Genomic DNA, 22,466 nt, shown 5'->3' with positions numbered 1-22,466 from the left:
AAAATGTGCCGACCAATTTTGAACGTTTAGATAATCTTCGCCTGCATTTACATTCATGGACAGAGGGACATGAATGTTCCAAGGACAGAGCGTTCCAAGTTTTCTGAGAGTGTGTTTTGCACTTAGTTAAATCATTTGAAGTTTCTCAGAGGCAGCCTCTCTGGCTTGCCACCACCATTGAATGTTGGGAGGCTCAGATATCTGAGAATACGTAGTTGGACAGATCTTAGAAAGAATGTGGGTGACAGCCAAGGTTTGAAATTTTTATAGCAGTTCCTTGCTACTATGGTGGATGTGGATCTCAATAGTACCATGTAGGCAAAATGCTGTGGCAGACACAGATCTCACAGAAAACAGGAAGCAATAAAATGGCATTAAGTATATTTGCAAAATATTCTGCAGCCATAAATAAGAATTCGAAAAGACATTTGCTTTTAGACCAAACTAGATTGCTTGGCATTATGTACCTTTTTGGATGGGCAGCACTTCCAGTGAGTCATTTGTTTGGTTGTTCAGAAAACATGGCTTTCGTGTTGGGATTTGGTAATGCAGGTGCTCCCAGGAGTTTTCTCTGATATAGACTGTATTTGCTTATAACATTTGAGTAGACTTTTGTGTCTTCAGATTTAATATGCTCCATGCTTATTCTCTTTGGTTTTGTTTTCATGAGACCTTAGCTACATGTTTGGGAAGTCAAATGGCTTGGTTTCACATTGAGATGCTTAAAGATAAGCTTTGTTGGGTCTGGTCTTCCTATCTGTATTCCAAGACTGTGAATGTGGTGGGAAGACTTCTAAGATCCCTACCTCTTGGAATTCATATCCTTATGTAATCTTCTCCTCTTGAGTTTAGGCTGAACCTAGTGATTTGCTCCTAAACAACAGAATGACAGAGGTAATGGAATGCCGATGTCACTTCCATGATTAGGTTTACTTCCATCTTGTTAGTACACCCTGTTGCCTTCTCGCCTTGCATGCTTTGATGAAGCAAGCTACCATGTTGCTGAGGCCCGTGTGGTAAGGAACTGTGGGTAACCTCCAGCTGACACCCAGTGAGGAGCTGGGACCCTCATCTGAACAGCCACAAAGAACTGAAAACTGCCAACAATCACTTAGTAAGCTTGGAAGTGGATCTTTCCCCAGTCGAATCTTTCGATGAGACTTCAGTTCCTGGGCTGACAACTTGGTTGGTGCAGCTTTCTGAGAGACAGTGAAGCAGAGGACCCAGCTGAGCTGTGCCCAGTTTCCTGCTCCACAGGAACTGTGAGATATGAAATGTGTGTTGTTTTAAGCTGCTGAATTTTGGGATAATTTGTTACACAGCAATAGATAGCTAATACAGTGGAGCAGAAACTAATCTCTTTCTGTCTTACTCCATAGACTTTCCATTCAGTTGACAGAAGAGAAGCAGTGATTACTGGCATGTTATCATTGCATGTAGAGTGTCTGTGGATTTTGAAATTTTGATTGTGTTATCTGAAAACTGTGGTTGGTAGATTGCTATAGTTTAAAAAAGCTGCTGCTTTATTTTGGGTTCCAAGGGATCATGTTGGATGTATAGCAAGGCTGTGATACCAGAGAAACCTCTATCTGCAGCATTGACCTTCACTCCATTTTGGGATCTTGGGGTCAGGTAGTCAGTCTGAATAGATTCTGCTCACTGGTAGCACTTAAATAGATGGTGCCTTGATTCTGTTTTAGTATATCTCCGTTTAAATGAATGTAAACACAATTTGGTTTGTGTTTTATGAGATTAGTTGGTCCTCACGATGGTCTGGCATGAATATGTCATGTTTAGAGCCTTAAACATTAGTCTAAGAGCGCATAGAGAGTCGTACAGAAAACGCAGCGCAACGCATGCAACTAGTTTCCTTGAGCACCCGACCAAAGTCGGTGGGTGGCCCTTATCTTATCTCATCAAGAAGGGAGAGTGTGAAAAAGTTGTCTATAAAAAAAAAAATCTCATTTTAAACTTGAACTCAACAAACAAGATTTGGAGGCCTGAAAGGACCCTTCCCAAGAGAAATAGTGTACTGGCTTATGAGAGCCATTTGTTATATTTCCAGGAATTTTGGTAGCTTGAAATTGGTCATGGTGGGAGTATTTACAACGTGGAAATCAGCAAGTGTTACTCTCAGGGTCTTCTGCCCGCTTCGCCCCATCCCTGAAAGTCCATTTTCCAACACACCTCTAAATAAGTGCCATGAAATGTTTATCCACGGTACACTAGGAAGAGGCAAGTTAAAAACAGTGCAAGAATTATGATTCTGAATCTATTAACCAGTCATAGTTCATCAGATATTTTCATAACAGCATCTGGATAGATGTTTATCTGTTGGGCACTATGAAGAGTGCTTTACGTTGATTCACATTTAATTCTCACAACCACCTCATTTGTTCATTCATTCATCCATTCATCCATCCACCCATCCATTCTGTGAATACTTATTGAGGATCTGGTCTTGAGTAATGATAACTGATAAAATTTGACTTCACGGTGCTTATATTTTATTGGGGTGAAACAGATAGCAGTTTAATAGTTAAACAGAGAAGTATCATGAGAAAAAGAAGAGGGTGAAGTACAAGTGAGCTGGGTGGGGTCAACTTCATATTGGATAGTCAGGGAGGGCTTTTTGAAGGGGGTGACATTGTGAATTTGAATGACAAGAAGGAACCAGCCATGTAAGACTCTCAGAAAACTCCTGTTAGATGGAAAGGCCCATGCCTAGGAGGTAGGTGCTATTATTTTGCCCATTTTGCCTGGGGAAACTGAGGGACGAGTGACATCAAAAATCTTGCCCAGTGTCCCACAGCTAATAAGCTGGTATTTGAATTAAGCTGCCTCCAGTCTCCACTCTTAAACCATATCTTACATATATTCCTGTTCTAGAAGAATCTTTCTCAAAGTGTGCTCCACAGAACATGCTGTTTTGTGGGATATTGTTATGTGTTATGAGAGAAAAAGGGCTGCAGGGCTAAATGAACCTGGGAAAATGTTGAATTCCATAGAGCTTATCGAAGGGCTCTCAGACTCTTTCATATGCAAGTGTGCATTAGTTATTTCCAAGAAGGGGCCTGGGGAAGGCAGAGCCTCGCAAACTTACTTGATGTGCTTTTCTCTTGTTGCACTGATGTTCTTTGTAAAAACACTTTGAGAAAATGCTATGCTAGAAAAGAAAAATTGTGCTTTTAATTTGTGACCTACAAAATATGTAATAATATACAAATAGTTGTTTCCCATGGCCAATTAACTGGGTAATTTCCTCGATTAGTTATTCTAGAAAGTAAAGTTTATTGTAAGCTGTTTCCATATTCTCTACCGGGTTTTAAGACTGTTTGTTCTTCTGTCAGGGTATTTTTTTTTTTAGTGGAAAAATGTGGCTGACTGCTTTTGGTATTAAACCAGTAAGAATAACCCAGCTTGAATAAAGAAGTTGCCTGACCTCTGTTAATTTAAATGAATCTAAAGCAGGATGTAAAATGTACTTGAGGTTTTAAGTTCAGAGTGTTCCTGATTCCTTTTTCATTTTGCACGATTTAGCCCAGTTGGAGCTGAATGGTGTAATGCTGGGGAATGGAGTGTTAGTGGTTTTATGATTAATTCTCAGGCAGAGGTGTTGGACCTCATATAAACCCCATCTCCTGGAATACTGGCTTTGTTTAGCCCATTGTTTCAGGAGATTGAGAATTGGCAGTAGTTGCACATGGGGAGGGTTGGGTTGCTTTAGTGTCTTGTTGTCTTTTGGTGGTCTGGAAAAGACTGAGGGTGAAACCTCTTCTTTGCCTGGCAGGAAAAAACAACAAAAAGATTATGATCTCAACTTATTTGGAAGACCAGAACTACTGGCCAAGAACTACAACCGACAGGCTGATGTGAGCTGAAGTGTTGGCTAAAATGCAGGCATTGCTCACTAGTGTAGTCTGATGCTTCTTGATACAGGTTGATTTGATAAGACATTGTTTGATGTGGTAATAGTTTACCTTGTTCTCCAGCTTTTTCCGCAGAGGACATACTGTTCCATATAAAGGTTTTAGTAATCAAGTACCCGAGGTACTACTGATCTCGTTAAAGAAAAAGAGGGTTTACATACCAGGATCCTCCTATATTCACTCTCCTTAATGTTTTCTCGGCTGATGCTCAGAAGAGAGTCAGGAGTCTTTGGATTCATTGTCCTGTAAGATGTTTGAGGGGAAAGGATATATGTTCTGCTGCCATGCTTGTTGATCTTCTATGCTAATACCCTTGGGCAGCTTGCTATTCTTTGAAAGGAAGGGCAGAAAATCACTTAAGTCATTGGGAGCCGCAATTGCTACTAACCCTGGACAAGTAAAGCCCCCAGGATACTGGGCCTAGGCTTCCCTCCATGCTGTTGGGGGCAGGGAGGAGGAGGGCAAGGCAACATGAATTCTTGGTCTCCTCGTTTACTTAGCCAAGTAAACTTGGACAACTTATCCAAGTTGTCCCTAGACCAGCAGGAGATCCACCAAGGCAAAGTCTATGACCTAGAAGTTCTTGAGCTCATAAGCCTTTTACTGACAGCTCAGACTTCACCTGTATAATCAATCTTCACCCTAGTCCACCCTCTGTCAGTACCAAATGGCCTTGTTCTCTTTAACACACACTTGTCTCCAATTTGGTTGGCTGAGCCATGATTTTGCTGCTGCAGTCATTTCTAAATCTGACTGTACAGATAATACATTCTATTTCTACCAAGAAAGCTTATCACAGAAAATATTCCCAAACACAAGTGACCATATAAACATAACATTTTATATCCTTTTTTTGCAAGAGTTTTTCCTATATATAATAGAACCTAACAACTGCTCCCTATTTTAATAAAGTAAGTTTTAACATAATCAGTACCTTCCATCAATATTCCCAGACTTCAAATATCGCCTGCAAGATGCTCAATAAATATTTGAAAGAGTGAAAAAATAGTTTAAAAGTACCTTGAGAGTTGCTCCGTGGTTTATTTTGTCAATATTGGACAAGTTTATAATGATTGTACAGAGCCATATTCTGTTGTTTTCTCTCATTGCTCTGTGTTTGGAGTGGAGCAGTAGCTTTGAGGGTAAGCTTAACTGGAAGTTTTGTTTTTTCAAAATGTGTTGTACATCACTGGGCACATGTTGAGCATCCATGTACAAGGGTGCTGTGGGAGCATCCATGGCAAGCTTGTGGTCTTGTTCAGGGATTCAGTTGGGCAATAAGACAAACAGCTCACACGTATGGAGGCTTATTCTCTTTTTTTTTTTTTTTTTTTTTGCCATATGCGGGCCTCTCACTGTTGTGGCCTCTCCCGTTGCGGAGCACAGGTTCCAGACGCACAGGCTTAGCGGCCATGGCTCACAGGCCCAGCTGCTCCGCGGCATGTGGGATCTTCCCGGACCGGGGCACGAACCCGTGTCCCCTGCATCGGCAGGCAGACTCTCAACCAGTGCGCCACCAGGGAAGCCCTGAGGCTTATTCTGTGTCAGGTGCTGTACTAAGTGAAAACTGTTGTCATCATCCCCATTACACAGATAATAGGGCACAAAGAGGTAAATAATTGTACCTTGTCACAGATCAAGCACTGGAGCCAAGATCAGAACCTGGGAAGTCTAGCTCCAGAGTTTACACTTGTCACCACTACACACTACTGCTTGTTGTGGTGGTGCACTGAGAGGCCCTCGAATGGCACTTACATGCTGCGCAGCTTAGAGGTAGGAGAGCTGACAACTGGCTTCCTCCGTGATAAAGCTGGTCTTGAAAGGCAGGAAGAATTTCAACACGCAGATATGGTTGTAGAAGAGATAGCTGAGCCACATGTTAGAGGTGGGAACTGTGGTGGGTTTGGGGCATAGTGAGTTTGGAGCAGCTGAAACTCCACCTGTCAGGAGGGAAAGGAAATAAATCTCAACAGGTGGTTTGAGGTCAGGTCACTGAGGACTCTGAGCACGTGATACAGGAAGTTGGTCTTTACTTGGTACTCTGGGCAGCCTTTGAAGGAATTTTCCCTGGAGAATGGCATGATCAGGAAAGATTGTCAGGTGCTAATTGATAGTAGATTGGATAGGAGGAGAATAAAGGCATGGCGATAAGTTGGAAGGATACTGTTGTTGTTCAGGTGAACAAGAATCTGAATCTGGGTGGTGGCCAAGAAATTGAAGGGCAAGGTCATCCCCACCTGCAGGCAGGACTTTGACAGCTCAGGAGCTGAGTGCTAGGAGCTTTGAGGGGCAGCCAATCACTGTGGGCCCTGGTAGAGGCAGGTGGTGGGGCAAGGGGCAGGAGAGAACTGTCGGGAGGGGGAGCTGGGGTTGAGGAAAGACTGTGGATGTGTTGAGTTTGATGAAATCCTGGTGGAGCTGTCCAGCCAAGGGTGAGAATATGGCTGAGGAAATGACTGAGAAGTTCTGCCCAGATGCACAAGGCATTTCTGGCTATTGGTCACTTTTTATTGTAGTTGTTTTCACACACACTTCATTATTTGTGACCACCAAGCTCCCAGTTTATATGATTGTTCTAAAGGCTGCCTTGTCACTCTTACTATTATTTAGGAGGAGACCCTAGGAACTGCATACTTTTTCATGCTTCTTTTCTGAATAAGCACTTAATTTTGAATATGGTATCTTGAGATTACACGGACTTTTCATTGACTGATGCCTACTTGATACAGATTTCCTTTGCTCTCACTGAGTTTCATTTTCTCCAAGCATTTAATGCAGGATAGATCCCAATGAAGAATCTCTGCGGAAAAGCACTTTTTCTGGACCCTGCTAACAACACATCCAAAAACAGGATTTCATAACTTTCACCCTCACATTTCTGATGACATAGGGAATGTATTCATTTCTGTTTAGCAGCATTTGCCTCATCTTTAAATTCTAATACGTTCTTTAAAGTTTAAACACTGCATGCTAATTTGAAATGGTCAAGGTTTTACCCCATATTGATTTTAATGAGTATAATTGGTTGCTTTTTACAGTAACAAAGACTGATGGAGCCCCAGGGAGCCATTAGGCTCAAGGCATATTGCAACCTGTTGAGAAGAGAAAGTGGCAGGGTAAAGGGTGTTTGGGGAAGTGCCAGGGAGGGGGGAGAAGTCAGGAGGTTATGCTGGGAGAGACTCTAACAGGACTCTGTCCTCCTGCTGTACCTTGGGTGTGACTGCTTTTTGAAAGCTACTCTTTTGGCAGCTGACCTAATTTATCATTGTCATCATTTGGTGAAACAGTGCACCACAAACAAAAGCTCAGTGGTGAGAAAGTACTCCAAGCACTGGTACTGCAGATACTTGAGTGTGTTTCACAAGCTGCAGCAGTGGGAAGTTGCTCACCTGTAACAGAGTCCTGCGTGTCTTGGATGGGGATATTAGCTAATACCGTACATGTGGAGAAAGCTTTGTACTTTATAGAACACATTGCATTTTAATGACTTCCTGTGATGCTCCTGGTAACCCTGTGAGGAAACTGAGGCTCAGAGAGATTAAGAAGTGATGACAGGTAACATTTACCGGTACTCATGAGCTAATCACTTTTCGGGGAGTGCCGTGTAATCCTCCCAACAATACTCTAGGGTAGGAGGTGGTTTCCTGCCTCTCAGATGAGGAGGCTGAGGCCCAGAGAGTCTGGTCCCGGTTCTCAGAGCAAGTAGTGATGGATCTAAAATTCAAAATTGGGCCTGCTGGTTCCATGCATCTGTCCCTAACCACTTCTTGAAACGGCCAGGGATTTCAACCCGAAATCTCTGAACAGACAAAAGACGAGAATTCTGGTCTACTGACTTCTTGCTCAGGGATATTTTGTCTGTAAGTGCAAAAAGAGGAAAAAATGCAAAAGGCTTTTTTTTTTTTTTTTTCCTTGCCACGTCTTATCCGGGCCTGCTGAATTGGGGTTGGTAAGTCCATGAGGTCACCAAGCAGTGGAAGGTTAAACAGTGCCACATAGAAGGCAGTACCAGGGCTAGGCCTCCTCAGACCATGTGTGGCTCATTAAAATGAAGGTACTTGCTTAAAATACGAAGCATGGTACTGCATATATAGGCGTTCCATGAATTCCTAGGGAATAGGTGAATTTTTATAGCAGAGAATAAGGAAAAATTGGAGGTGCTTAGAGTCGGACCTTCTCCATTTCATCTGTTCAGTTAGCCTTCTTTTTCAACTTTACTTCATCATTACCTCATTGCCTAAAAGAAATACTTTGCCTTCTCAAAACGACTTTACTTTTTATCTAGTTTTTGTTGGGTATTGTGGGTTTCTTTCTTTGTCAATTGTGAGATATTAAAATTGTATTTATAACCTCCTAATACGTGCCCCATTTCGTTGCTCTTCTAATGGGCCAAAATTTGGTAAAGCAAAATCTACTTTCCTAGCCACCTGGCTTGGTTGAAAGGGATAGCTTTATCTGTGTTTCCAGTTTGGCATATAGGTTGAAGGATGCCTTAAATGTTTTGGGCAGAGTGTTAAATAAGGCAATGAGAATGGTTGCTGGTTGATTCCTTTGAGTGGCTTATAGTTACAGCAGTTGTAAAGAATGAAATAAACCCTCCTTACTAAAGGAAAAATATAATTATATGAGTAGTTTGTAGAAAAAGGAAAAAGAAAGGTAAGTGAGACACTAGAGTGAAAATTCTAAAGAGTCACTCACTGCTCACTTAGATTAAGAGTTGGCAAACTGTAGCCTGTGGGACAAATGTGGCCCACCACCTGTTTTTTTTTTTTTTAATGGCCTGGGAGCCAAGAGTGGTTTTTACCTTTTTAAATGGTTACATTTGAAATGGTTATGTAAGTACCTATGTAATATCCTCTATTTTGCCTGTGGCCCTCAAAGCCTGAACTATTAACTACTTGACCCTTTAAGAAAGTGTGGAGATTCCTAATTTTGATGATAGGTAAATAGATTTTGAATCAAGAGATTTGGTAAAAAAACATACGGGCAATTAAGTTACGTGCAGAGTATAAAAATCCTACTACTTTTATGTGTAACTTTTGAGTTTTTTTAAAATGGGGAGACAATTTTTTTCATCATTTCTGCACATTTTTCTTTTTTTATTAGATCAGTGATTTTAATCTCCAGAATTACAGCACGTAGGGTATTGCCAGTTATCACAAAAGTCTGCAGCTCTTTCAGGAGTGGTGGGTGTTAGGAAGGTAACCTGTGTGGATTAAAAAGGGAGTCTGGGGATTCCCTGGTGGCACAGTGGTTGAGAGTCCGCCTGCCGATGCAGGGGACACGGGTTCGTGCCCCGGTCCGGGAAGATCCCACATGCTGCAGAGCGGCAGGGCCCGTGAGCCATGGCTGCTGAGCCTGTGCGTCCGGAGCCTGTGCTCCGCAACGGGAGAGGCCACAACAGTGAGAGGCCCGCGTACAGCAAAAAAAAAAAAAAAAAAGGGACTCTGTGAAGTATTCAGTAACCTAGAAAGTACCAGAGAAATGGAGGATGCCATTAAAACTCTGATAGATTTAGGAATTCTGACCTAATTAAAGCACAGGGTTCCAACTCGTCCTTCTCTTATGTTTTTAAAAATAGTGTTTATTGATACTTTTTAGGCTTATGCAGTTAGTGCTTTAAAAATCTGTGGCTGCTTTGAAGGAACTAGCATGAAAAAGAACGTGGCCGTGTGTATACAGTTGTGTTAAAAAATATTTACTTATTGTAATTGTTGGCGTGCCATAGAATTGCTAGGTTTTCCTATGGGAAGTACTCTTATTTAGGTAAAGCTAGGACCTGGTCAGGATGACAGCTGAGCAATCCCCTTACCACTGGCTGTCCTTCCTTCAGCCCCAAAGGCAGTCAGATCTCTTTTGGTGACATGTGGTTGTATGAGTTGGATTGCCAGTTGTTAGAGCATTTTTAGTGTTGGGGGAAGACCCTGCCTATTGATGTAATTTTGCTTTGTCGGTATGGGCCAGGGTTTCTCAATCTTGGCACTATTGACATGGGGGCAGGATAAATTCTTTGTTGTGGGGACTGTCCTGTGCATTGTAGGATGTTCAACAGTATTCTGGGCCCCTACCCACTAGAGGCAAGTAGTACCTTTGCCCTTCCCTCAGTTGTGACAATTAAAAACATCCCCAGACATTGCAAAATATCCTCCGGGGACCAAAATCACCCAGGTTGTGAACTCTGGTGTAGAGTGATTGACAAATCCTTCTGGTGGTTGGCCTGTGGACATGGCAAATATAGTAATTCCCAGCCCCATGTGCTTGAAACTCTGTTTTACTAAGGAAGGGCAACCCAGATCAAGACACTTCTTGACCCAAAGACTGACCACAGGGGATACAACTAGGAAACAGATGTGCTGAGGGGAGGTGGGGGTTTAAGCCTGAAAAAAAACCAAAAGTGCGATGTGTGTGTGTGTGTGTGTGTGTGAAAGAGAGAGAGAGAGAGAGGCTTTCTCCGACTTCCCCCCGCTCCTTTCCTCTCAGAAAAGGTAGCAAAGAAATCTAAGGGAGGGGTTTTGATCTGAGATACCACATGGGAAGGTTGGGACTTTGTGAGAATAAGAGACATTTATTCTCAGGAGGTAATACTAATGGATCCGAGAAGACACGTGACCTGACTTTTTGACTACTGGACTCTCACTATTAATTGGCAGTTTTATTTTTATTTGTTTGTTTATTTAACATCTTCATTGGAGTATAATTGCTTTACAATGTTGTGTTAGTTTCTGCTGTATAACAAAGTGAATCAGCTATACATATACATATATCCCCATAGCCCCTCCCTCTTGCGTCTCCCTTCCACCCTCCCTATCCCACCCCTCTAGGTGGGCACAAAGCACCAAGCTGATCTCCCTGTGCTATGCAGCTGCTTCCCACTAGCTAGCTATTTTACATTTGGTAGTGTATATGTGTCAATGCTAGCAGTTTTATTTTACAATAAATGTTGTCGTCCTTGCTTTCCCCAAATGGCCTTTGAGTCTCCCTTTCTGTTTTTTAAATAAACATTTCTCCGCATGAACCACTATCCCCCCTCCCCCAACCCCAGCTCCACCAAACTTCAGAACAATTTTGGAGTGTGGTGATTTTATCATGTGGAAATGTAGTACAGATGTTCAGAATTACCTTTTCTTTCTCTTTAAAACATCATGACCACACATGCTTTGCTCTAAGTACTATTTAGCATTTTTATTATTACTATTAAAAAAATCTTGCCTCAGGCAGAGTCCCAGTAAATCTCAAGTAAAGGCAAATATTAAAATAGAAGTAAGTATTTATGCACATCACACTAAAAATCTGAACTCAAATTTGGCTTTTTATGCAACTGAAACTTTTATTTTTTGACCCACTTAACCAAGTCCTCTAGTTTTACCCCTTTTCCTGACTCTAAAACTTTGAGTTCAGACTATAGGATTTTGTTGACCATCCTTCCCCCTTCTACCAGTTGTCTCTAGACTTGAGTTTTTCTCTTTATCCTGCATATATTTTTGAACTCAGCCTGATCACCTAATGAAATTTGTTGGGAGGACTTGGACTGCCAGCATGAATTAATTAGCGCATGTTTTTAAAGCTTATTAATGGAGGGAAGTTTTCTTCTCACAGACAGTCCCTTAGATGCATACAGCACTTAAACAGCCGAGTTTCTGCTGGGGCCAGTAGTCATATACAGAGGAAATGCTGATCAACACCCAACACATCCCCCACTCAGAAACCTATTGATGGAGATTAGCTGCTGTTCCAACCTTAACTTCTTGTGGGTTCATTGATGCCACTTTCTTTTTATATTTCTTGGCCAGACTTAAATGTACTTCTCCAAATAGTTGTTAAAAAGGAAACATTTCTGTTTAATCACTTGAACCCGGAATTGAGAGCTCTCTCCTCACTATGTATACTTTTTAGTTGCTGGAAATTAATCCTGGTTTAGACAAATGATCTTCTTTAAGGCAGTGCTTTTTCCATGCACATCCAAATAGAAATGCATTGCAAAGTGATTTCCTTTTAAAGGACAGTGGAGATACTTGTTGTTTTGGCAGGGTACATACAGCAAGGAAGAGGCAAAACCTGATTGTGCCTTAGATAGTAGAAATAATACCCACTTAGTGTGAGTATTCCACCCTACCTTCATGATACCCAACGGTGTTCCTGCCAACAGGTTTTTTTTGCAGTACTTTCATGATGCATGTCAAGGTTTAGACGATTTTAAAGACTCACGTTTTAGTTGCTTTAGAAGACAGAATGTTGCATAATTGTCCTTGCCAATTCCTCACTGGAAACACCGTAAAAACCTGCCAGGTCCTAACCTCAGTAGGTATCCTCAGGATGCTTTTTGAGCAACTGTTACAGATAGAGTGATCATGGGAGTTTAGTGGAGACTTGAGAATGCTTGTGCCGAGTGGGGACTGTGACATGGGATGACACAGGATTCTCCAGAGGACATGAAACCTTTTTGGAAAATATGTTCTCTATTACCTCTTTTCTAGGCTGTGGTTATCTCTACATGCTGGCTCCTTGCTTTGTTGCCTTACAGACACAAATGTGTTACTTCTTGCACAGAGAACTCAAGGAGAATGGTCCAAAATGACCACATTTCCTGAAATCACAGCAGCCTTCCAAGGAATCTGTGTGGCACTGACTGTCTGAGGGTTATCACGGGGAAAGAGAAAGGTTCAAGGAATCTCATCTTGGGAGGTCCTGGCAGGGTGTTAATGGCATTAATCATCATGGCTCCTCACCAACAGTTCCTCACCACCACTGTTAAATGGAAGGCTGTCTGGGTGCCAGCCCAGAGCTCAGTGCTATACTAAGCTACTCCTCAGTGCAACCCTATGAGGTGTGGGTGCTGGGCAGCTAAGTAACTTGCCTAAGACCTCACTGGGGACTTGACCTCAGAAATGAGAATCCTTGTATCATCTACTCTGTAGAAAGTCAAGGTAACTTCCAGTCATTTCTTCCCATTCAGTTCCTCTCCTTCTCTCTGATTGGTTTTCTTTGAAACTTGCCATTTCCATTTAGGTTTCTCATCTGGTTTCTATTATGACTTCATTTAAAATCTTATCCTGTCTCTTCATATGTTGATTTCTTTCTCTTTTATTTTAAGCTCACTCCTTTTCTTGCCTTTCTGTTTGGCTCTGCCATTGTTTTATGGGGTTAATTGTGTTGTTTTCTCCCAAGTAGCAGTGCTGGGCTTTTGCAAGAGACCTAAGAATGCTAGTGAAACTTACAGGAGACTTCTGGCAGGCCGAATTTTAATTTAATCAGCAGTTTTCTCTGCCTTCTACAAAACCTTTTCATCCACCTCTGAGTTTATTCTTTGGTTTCCAATGAAATGCCTATGCAAAACACTTTTCCACAGGGCTTGGCTCAACAAATGCCATTTATGTTTCCTTGAGGAAAGGTGAGGAGGGGATAAGTAAGAGTTACCTTCACATCAGTTGGTTTCCTTGTAAAGCAAGTCTATGCTCCCTTTACAAAACATAGATTTGTTTCTTAAGAATCAGACCTTGCCTGGTGGCATTTTATAGGTCACTTGTTTGGGCACAGGTGTTTGTACTGAGCTGGGCAGACTCAAGAGTGACCTTTGCTTCACCATCCTGGTTTCACTTTGTAATCGCTTCAGAATGTTACAGAGTGGATTATATTGTATGGTAAATAGCTGCTTTGAATACCTTGAATAAATTAACTTGAATGTAATACATGTGATACATGAATTACATGTAATGACGGGCACATACTAGGTGCTCAATAAATGTTAGCTTCCCATTCTTTTTATTTTTTCTTTTTATTGAAGTTTTGTTGATTTACAGTGTTGTGCCAGTCTCTGCTGTATAGCAAAGTGACTCAATTATACACATATATACATTCTTTTTAAATATTATTTTCATTATCATTTATCATAGGATATTTAGGATAGTTCCCTGTGCTATACATTAGGACCTTGTTGTTTATCCATTCTAAATGTAATAGTTTGCATCTACCAACCCCAAATTCCTAGTCCATCCCTCTCCCTCCCCCCCACCCCTTGGCAACCACAAATCTGTTCTCTGTGTCTATGAGTCTGTTTCTGTTTTGTAGATAGGTTTGTTTGTGCCCTATTTTAGATTCTACATGTAAGTGATATATGGTATTTGTCTTTCTCTTTCTGACTTGTTTCACTTAGTGTGATAATCTCTAGTTGCATCCATGTTGCTGCGAATGGCATTATTTCATTCTTTTTTACGGCTGAGTAGTAGTCCATTGTATATATGTACCACATCTTTATCCATTCCTCTATCAGTGGACATTTAGGTCATTTCCATGTTTTGGCTATTGTGAACAGTGCTGCTATGAACACAGGGGTGCATGTGTCTTTTTTTTTTTTTTTTTTTTACGGTACGCGGGCCTCTCACTGTTGTGGCCTCTCCCGTTGCGGAGCACAGGCTCTGGACGCACAGGCTCAGCGGCCATGGCTCACGGGCCCAGCCGCTCCGCAGCATGTGGGATCCCCCCGGACCGGGGCACGAACCCGTGTCCCCTGCATCGGCAGGTGGACTCTCAACCACTGCGCCACCAGGGAAGCCCGCATGTGTCTTTTTGAATTATGGTTTTGTCCGGGTATATTCCCAGGAGTGGGATTGCTGGATCATATCATAATTCTACTTTCGGTTTTCTGAGGAACCTCCATACTGTTTTCCATAGTGGCTGTACCAACTTACATTACCCCCAACAGTGTAGGAGGGTTCCCTTTTCTCTACACCCTCTCCAGCATTTGTTATTTGTAGACTTTTTGATGATGGCCATTCTGACTGGTGTGAGGTGATACCTCATTGTAGTTTTGGTTTATATTTCTCTAATAATTAGTGATCTTGAGTATCTTTTCATGTGACTACTGGCCATCTGCATGTCATTTCTTTGAGTTTTGCAGCTTCTAGAGGCCAGCTGCAGTCCTTGGCTTGAGGCCCCTTCCTCCATCTTCAAGCATTTTCCCTCCATCTTCAGATCTCTCTTTCTATGACTTCTGCTTCTGTTGTCATGTTTCCTTCCCTGTAACTCTGATCCCCCTCTTACAAGGACCATTGTGATTACATTGGACCCCCCGGATAATCTAGGATGACTTTTTCATCTCAAGATTCTTAATCCTATCTGCAAAGTCCCTCTTGCCATGCAAGGTAAAATATGCACAGGTTTTGGAGATTAAGGCTTTGCCTTCTTTGAGGGGGGACAGTATTCAGCCTACCATACCCCCTGTATCCAATGTATCACTAAGTCCTGTTTACTGTCTCTACAGACTCTTGGATCTGCCCATGTTTTTTCATTTTCATCGCTCTTACCTTTGGCCTGGTGTTCTTAACTAGTTTCCCAGCGCTGTACCTCATAATTCTTCACACTTGTTAGGGTCATCTTTGAAAAATGCTTATCTGTCCTTTCAGAAGCCTCGGTTGCTGGGAGGACAAAGTACAAACTCCTGAGCCAGGCTCACAAGGCCTTGCTTTTCCAGTCTTAAGTCCTATTCCTTCTTTCTCCTCAACCTCCCAATCACCTCAGACTCTGGCTTTGCTCCACAACCAGCCTCTGGGCTCTGTCCCTATGTTCGTGTGTCTCTCCTACTGTCTGCGGACACTGGGGACACCCTTACTCCTCCATCTTCACTTGACCAATTTTTATTTATCCTACATTATTCAGCCTACGTATTACCTTCTCTAGAAGTCCTCAATTTCACTCCCTTACACTCTAGACTGAATTAGGGTCCCTGCCTGTGCAGGTATTTCTCAGAGAAATTATTAAATATCAATTTACTGTGAATATCCAAGGGAAGAACCCTCTCAACTTCACTGGTGCATCCACGGGACCTAGTACTGTCCTTGGTAGATGATAAGAACCCTATAAATATTTGTGGATTGACTTTGGAGTGAGGCTGCATTGGAGTTCTTTTGTGGAGGACTAACTTTTTAGTTTGAACTACTTCTGGACTTACAAAAAGTTTGCAAAAATAGTGCAGAGTTTTCATAAGTCCCTCACCCAGCCTACCCCAATGTTAATATCTTACCTAACTTGAATATAAGTATTAGAACCATGAAATTAATGTTTCTGCCTGGTCTCGCACAATACTATTAACCAATCTAAGTACCCTATTTAAACTTCACATTTTTCTACCAATGGCCTTTTATGGATCCCACGTTGCATATAGCTGTTATTTCTCCTCGGTCTCCTCCCGTGTGTAATAGTTCCTTAGTTTTTCTTTGTCTTTCATGATCTTGGTACCCTTGAAGAATATTGACCAGTTATTTTGCTGAGTTTCCCTCAGTTCAGGTTCTTCTGATGTCTTCTTATGATTGGACTGAGGTTTTATATGTGCCTGGCAATAACACTACAGAAATGGTGCCATGTCCTTCTCAGTGCATTGGATCTTGGTGCTCATGATGTTGCTGTGCCTTATTACTGCTGATTATACCAGTCTGAGCTCTGCTTTGGGATCCTGGCATATTAAGTGGTCTGTGGTCATTGTCATCAACATGGCTGACATTTATTAATCACCTGTTGTATGTGTCAGGCACTGCTCTGAGCACTTTAGTTGGAGGAACTCACTTAATCCTCACAAGAACCTAATGGAATAGAGCCTATTAATCTCCCCTTGTTACAGATGAAGAAATGGAGTCATAGGGAAGTGGATTACCCTGTCCAGCGCCTTATAGGGAGTCACAGTCAGGATGGACTCAAGGCCCATGCTCTTAACTCTCAGATGACACTGTCTCCTTTGTGTGTGTGAGAGAATCAGGGGGTGCTGTTAGTGCAGCATTCGGGGTCACAAAGGCTTCTTATGGGGCAGTTATAACCCACACTCTTTCTACAACTGGCCCCCATACTGGTCCCCTTAGTCCTGCACCCGCCAATTAGGAGCTAGCTTTGAAAGTCCAGGAGGCTGTTTGTGGAGTGGAATTGAAGTGATGACAGTGGGAGCAGACCGGAAATAGAAGGGAATGCCTTGAAACAGGAACCACATTGTATGGTAGCTAAGAATGTGAAGATGAAGAGGGTGGCGATATCAGAGAACGCTGGAGTTTTCAGCTTGGGTGACAGGGTCACTGATAATGTTTATGACCGTCATGAGGGAGGCAGGGTTTTGGGAGGGGAAGATTAGTTTGACCTTTGAAAATACATGTTTGCCTCTCAAGGCAGAAGACTGGGCTGTTCATGTGGATTTGGGATCATTTGTAAGAGGAAGGGAAGAGCCCTTGTAAAGGGAGGAGGGCCCAAAGGCATATCTGGGGCATATCTGTGTTCAGGACCTAGAAGGAGGAAGGGAAGCAGTGAAAACAAAAACTGAGAAAGGATTATTTAGAAAGGAGGGAGAACCCAGAAAGCTGAGTGTTCAAGGATAGAGAGTTCATTGATCCATTCATTCATTGATTCAGTCAGTCATTTTATTGAGAGTCTTCTACTCTAAACTATGTTTTGAGGGGGACACTGAGATGACAAAGACCCTGTTATGGTAGCTGTGTTAGTGTGGGACCTTCAGGCTAGGTCCCTAGGGATGAGGAAAAGTTCATTGATAAGGTAGGAAAGACAGAAGGATTTGTATAGCCTGGGGGCTTGATATGTTAGCACACGTGTCCTATGTTAGATGCCCACTCCCCCCAAAACTGTATGAATTTAACTGAACCTTAACTTACCCCTAAATTGTATTCAAATGTACAATCTTCCTAAAGTATATGCTATAAGCAAACAAATGACACTTGAAGATTCTCTTAACACCACAATAAGGCATGGTTACTTCAGTTAAAAAAAAAAATTAAAATTGAACTAGTTTTTTGGTATTATGAACAGTGAAGATTCAGATGAATGACTGGTTTCTTTACTGACTTGGGAATTGGGTGGATGCTGGGTGCAAAGCACTGCAGTATCCCAGCACATTATTGATGGTAAATAGCAATAGCTAAGGCTGAATAATAAAAGATGGTTTCATGTGATCCTTGTCAACAGGGTAAATGTTTGTGCTGCCAGAACAGGAAATTATAAAATTTGCATCTAAAAATAATCCTATCCTTTGCCTTTTCAATTGTGACCTCCAGTGCAAAGAAATAAGGATCTCACAGAAACTCTGAGCAGTGTGTGAAACCCTTCTTTGTAATCAACTGATGTGATTTTCTTCAGTATAATGGCAGAATATTTGTGAGGAAATTAAACTTCATCATACTCTAGACATTGCTTGCACTTCTGTCGGGCTTTCAGGAGAATTTTTGAAATACTAGAGCTACCTTTGACCCCAGTGCAAGTTTGCAAAACTGCAGCAGCTTTGGAAGAAGTTTAAATCAACTTGGGGCTTCTAAAGCAAGATTTCTCAACTGTATCACTGTGACATTCTGAGCTAGATAATGTATTGTTGGGAGTGAAGGGCTGTCCTGTGTGTTGTAGGATGTTTAGCAACATTCCTGACCTCCACCTGCAAGATCCAGTAGTACCACCACCCCTAGTTATGACAGTCAAGTGTCTCTAGACATTGCCAATGTCCCTCAGAGGGGCGGGGCCCAAAATTGTCCGCCGATGAGAACCACTGGTCAAACCTCACTCCTCAAAATGTGGTTCAACAACCATCAGATCATGGGCATCTTCTGGGAGCTTGTTAGAAATGCAGCATCTCAGGCTCCCCTCAGGCCTCTGGAGTCAGAACCTTCATTAACAAGATGTGCAGGGGAAGGTTTGAGCACATGAAGGTTTGAGAAGTGCTGACCTAAAGCTCTGCCCAGGTCAGTGTGGTGTAGCAGAAAGGCAAGAGCTTTGGAGCCAGCTATGGCTTATCATTAATAGCTGTGTAACCTCAGGCAAGTTGTTCAACCTCCCTGTGACTCAGATTCTTCCTCTGTAAAATGGGACTAAGAAAACCTCTGTGCTCTGAGAATAAAATGGGGGAATCCAGGTGAGGCAGCAAAAGAGGCAGCTGGCCCTTATTAGGATCTTAATTGGGCTGGTTTCCTTCCCTCTCTTTATAAAGCTGTTTTACTTGGCCTTGCTGCTGCTGCATTCACTGTTACTTGTAGTGATGATTTAAGAGGGGGAAGAAAAGCAGTATGTCTAAGTGCTCCACAAGTAGAGCAGGCCATAAAAAGTCTTGTTTACAGATTTTTATTTTTGAATAATTATCTACTTTCTTTAAGCTGTGGCTTTTGTGATCTGGTCTTCTCATTGCTTGGGAAACTGGGATCCCATTTCTGGAAAACCCATTATTTTGGGCGTTGTGAACTATTAATGGTCTCATTTAGAGGCCAGAATCTAAAGGTGGGAAAGTTGAAGCTGATGGCAGCTAAATGTATAACTGTTTAAGAGAAGAAGAAGCTCACATGGTAAATTTGATTCCTGTGCTATAGCAAGTGGATTTTGAAAAGGGGCAGTTGTTTTTATTACCATTAGTAAAGTCTTTGGTTATGCAAGATAAGAACGCACATTTTTGCCTTGGGAATAAACTGATTGCTCTGAGACTCCTAATTTTCCCCTTTTCCTCTTTCTCCCACCATGACATTGCCTTGGTATAAAAGCATATATTTTAAAATTTCTTATCCTTATGTATATAATAGCTGTTTTCATGGCTTTGAGCCAGTAGTCTAATCTGACATAGATGATTCTTTTTTTTTGCAAAATGCATTAAAAATAACATACAATACAGGTACATACATGCACGTGTGCAAATCACACACCCAAACAAACAATATAAGAATCTGACTTGTCAGGACAATTTTTAGGCAAATCACAAGTAACTAGTTTATTACAGCTGTGATGCTATGAAGATGAAGGGACATTGACCAGAACCAATGTACAGTTGTGTAGATTGGGCACTGCACAACTCTGAATGTGCTGTGTGTTATCATGGACATCATAGATTTGCGTAAATATTATGACAGTTTGTCAGAAGATGGTAACACAGTCCCTTGTTCCAACAAAATCATTATATTGCAACAGTTTTCCAGCACATGGAAGTAAAATGTCCTGAGGAAGGTGCTTTCTTTTCTAATTTTCACAAAGGAGCCATATGGGCTAGTGGCAACCTTGCAATCTCACTTTTGTTTGGAAGCTCCTACTATGGTATGAAAAGCAATACATATTATCATCCCAGAAGTCATACTGTGGCTGAGAGCCACAGGAAAAGTATAATTTAATTTTCCCATTTCATGAATATGAAAAATGAATCCTCCATAAAAGTGGTCCTTGAATACTACTTTCATCTTGAAGCTATTGCTAATGTCTGTGTGTATGTTGCCATCCTTTTCAAGTGAAGGAGAAATAATTAAAGAAGTAGAAGAAGTTTGCCCACGTAAGTCCAGCAGTGAAAAGTCAGGTTATACTGAAGAATTGCATCAGCTCAGATGAGTTGAAGATCAGCTGACACCCTGAAGGAAGGTGGGTGACAGGTGGTTAAGCTGGAGAGATGGGGGTGGCGATAGTCTTCTTATACGTGAGACTATACCTAGTGTATATTCTTCCTTAAGGCTTTGCCTCTTGGGCTAGAGGGCTATTCATGCAACTTAGTATTGGTCACGTGAGCATTTTTGGTTTAGTTAGTGTCATACTTTGAGTTGACACATTTTACACATGTTGCTGTAGTTATCCCACTTTTACTTCCATTTCTTTCTAGAGATAGTCTGCAGTTTTACATGGAATTGCATTGGAACAGCCACTGAGGAGGGGAAAAGGTCTCTTTCAACTCGGCCTTTTTAGGTGCAGCAGTGTTGGTGGTGCAGATGACAGGGACTCCTCTAGGTGGGCAGAGCAGGAAAGAGAGAATGCAATTACTGACAGGGAACCAGGTGGAGGAAAATCGTTTTTGTTCAAGTGGTAAACTTCTGGAGTTATTTTTCTTGGGTCTGGATGTGCCCAAATTGGTCATTTTGACTGAAATGGAAAGAGGGATCTCACGTGTATTTTGGGGGGGTGATGTCATGTTAATGGTTGTGACTGAATTCTCAACTGTGAGCATAAATTGTGAGGTACAGGGGAAACAATTTGTTCTTAATAATAGTTAAGGTCATGAAATTTGCAAATAATGTGTTAAAACTAAAATATTAAGATATAATAATGATAGAAATAATAGATGCAATGTTAGATAGCGTATATAATAGAAAGCTTAGTTTGGGTCCATAATCTCACTTAATTCTCACATAATTCCCTGAGGAAAGTTCTGTTATTATCTTTCTTATAGTTGTAGAAACTGAGGCTTAGAGAGGTTAACACTGCCATGAAGTGGAGAGAGTGGGATTTGAACCCAAGCCTGACCAACAGACTCCCACTCACAGTTATGCTTCCCTGAGCTAATAAGATAAGGGGTTGTGCATAACCACATCTCTGGACCCTGCCTTGGGGGGGGTGTGTGTGAATATCACAGTTCCTGTGTAGAATGACCGACTATCCCAGTTTCCTGGGAGTAAGGGGCGCCGCAGGACATGGGACTTTCAGTTTAAAAACTGGAATAGTGCTGGGCAAATCGGAAAGAGCTGGTCACCCTATTCCTGCATGCATTGGTAAGGACGAGGTAAGGATAAGATGGAAACCACTGGAGTGCTTCATCCTCCCTGGAATTGTTATGTGTATTCTGGATGGTTTGGATGAGGGTGTGGTTTTCCATTAAACTTTTTCAGGATATAAAGAAAATGTGTGAAGATGCAGGGCTGGCCTTGTAGGCAGCTCATTAGCCAGGATCCTTGGGGTCTTTCTAGAAGCAGGTGAAGAAGTTGTAAATAAATACATAAATAAATAGCCTGCCTTGATGGTGGGGAAACACATTTACTGTACTTCAGATTTGGCCACGATGGTCACATTGCAGCCAGATGTCTAAGTCCTGTTTTCCACTAAACTGAGGGGTCTTAGTAATTTGGTGCTAGGGATTGGGGCTGGGGGTTCATACCCTCACACAACCCTGCCCTGAATTTGGGCTGTTTTTCTTCCATTACAGGAGTTTAGAAACTAGAATTTAACGTTTAACTACCATTCACATTGTTGTCCTGGAGAGAATAAAAGTAATTATGCTTATTCTAAAATGTAAATTTGCTACTTGGAAGTGTCTACTCCCTTGAGGAAGTTACTCAGGTTTGATCATCTCATACTGGAAGATCTGCTTGTTGGCCTGGCAGTTGTACAAGGAGAATTTATTTGGTTCCTTTTTTGTAAAAATAAGAATGATTTGTCTTTTTTTTTTAAAGGTATTCTTGTGCCTTCATTGGAAACTTGGAAATTTGTTTTTTAGCAATTGATAGCTTGCCTATGTGGTCACACAATTTTTCGTCTATTCCCCCCCTGCCCCCCCATTAAACAGTTTGGGTGTGGGGAGGAGATACCCATGTCTCTTCAGGACATCTGCTGTTTGTTGTTGTAGCTGACTTTGGAATGTTGTCCTTGGAACAGCTTCTGATGTGGAGTATCCTTTGCAGTGCTCCATTAACTGATGTTATGGGAGAAAGGAGGTTTTCTTATAAGACTGTTCCCCAAGTGACCAGAGCCTCGCCCTTTACATGTCAACACTTCAAAAAATGATTAACCACTTTGAGGGAAATCTTTATAAATTACAGCTATTTGAATACTTCC

General features: G+C 41.8%; 1 protein-coding gene across 1 annotated transcript in view; it reads left to right on the top strand.

Annotated features, from left to right (window-relative positions):
* The window catches only part of ERC2 (ELKS/RAB6-interacting/CAST family member 2), a 750,321-nt gene that overhangs the window by 133,741 nt on the left and 594,114 nt on the right, over nucleotides 1-22,466 (top strand). The gene's annotated exons all lie outside the window — the stretch shown is intronic.

The sequence above is a fragment of the Delphinus delphis genome, chromosome 10 (genome assembly GCF_949987515.2).
Source record: "Delphinus delphis chromosome 10, mDelDel1.2, whole genome shotgun sequence".
Taxonomy (NCBI): Eukaryota; Metazoa; Chordata; class Mammalia; order Artiodactyla; family Delphinidae; genus Delphinus; species Delphinus delphis.
The sequence above is the reverse complement of the archived record's forward strand: the minus strand, read 5'-3'. Positions and strand labels throughout refer to the sequence as shown.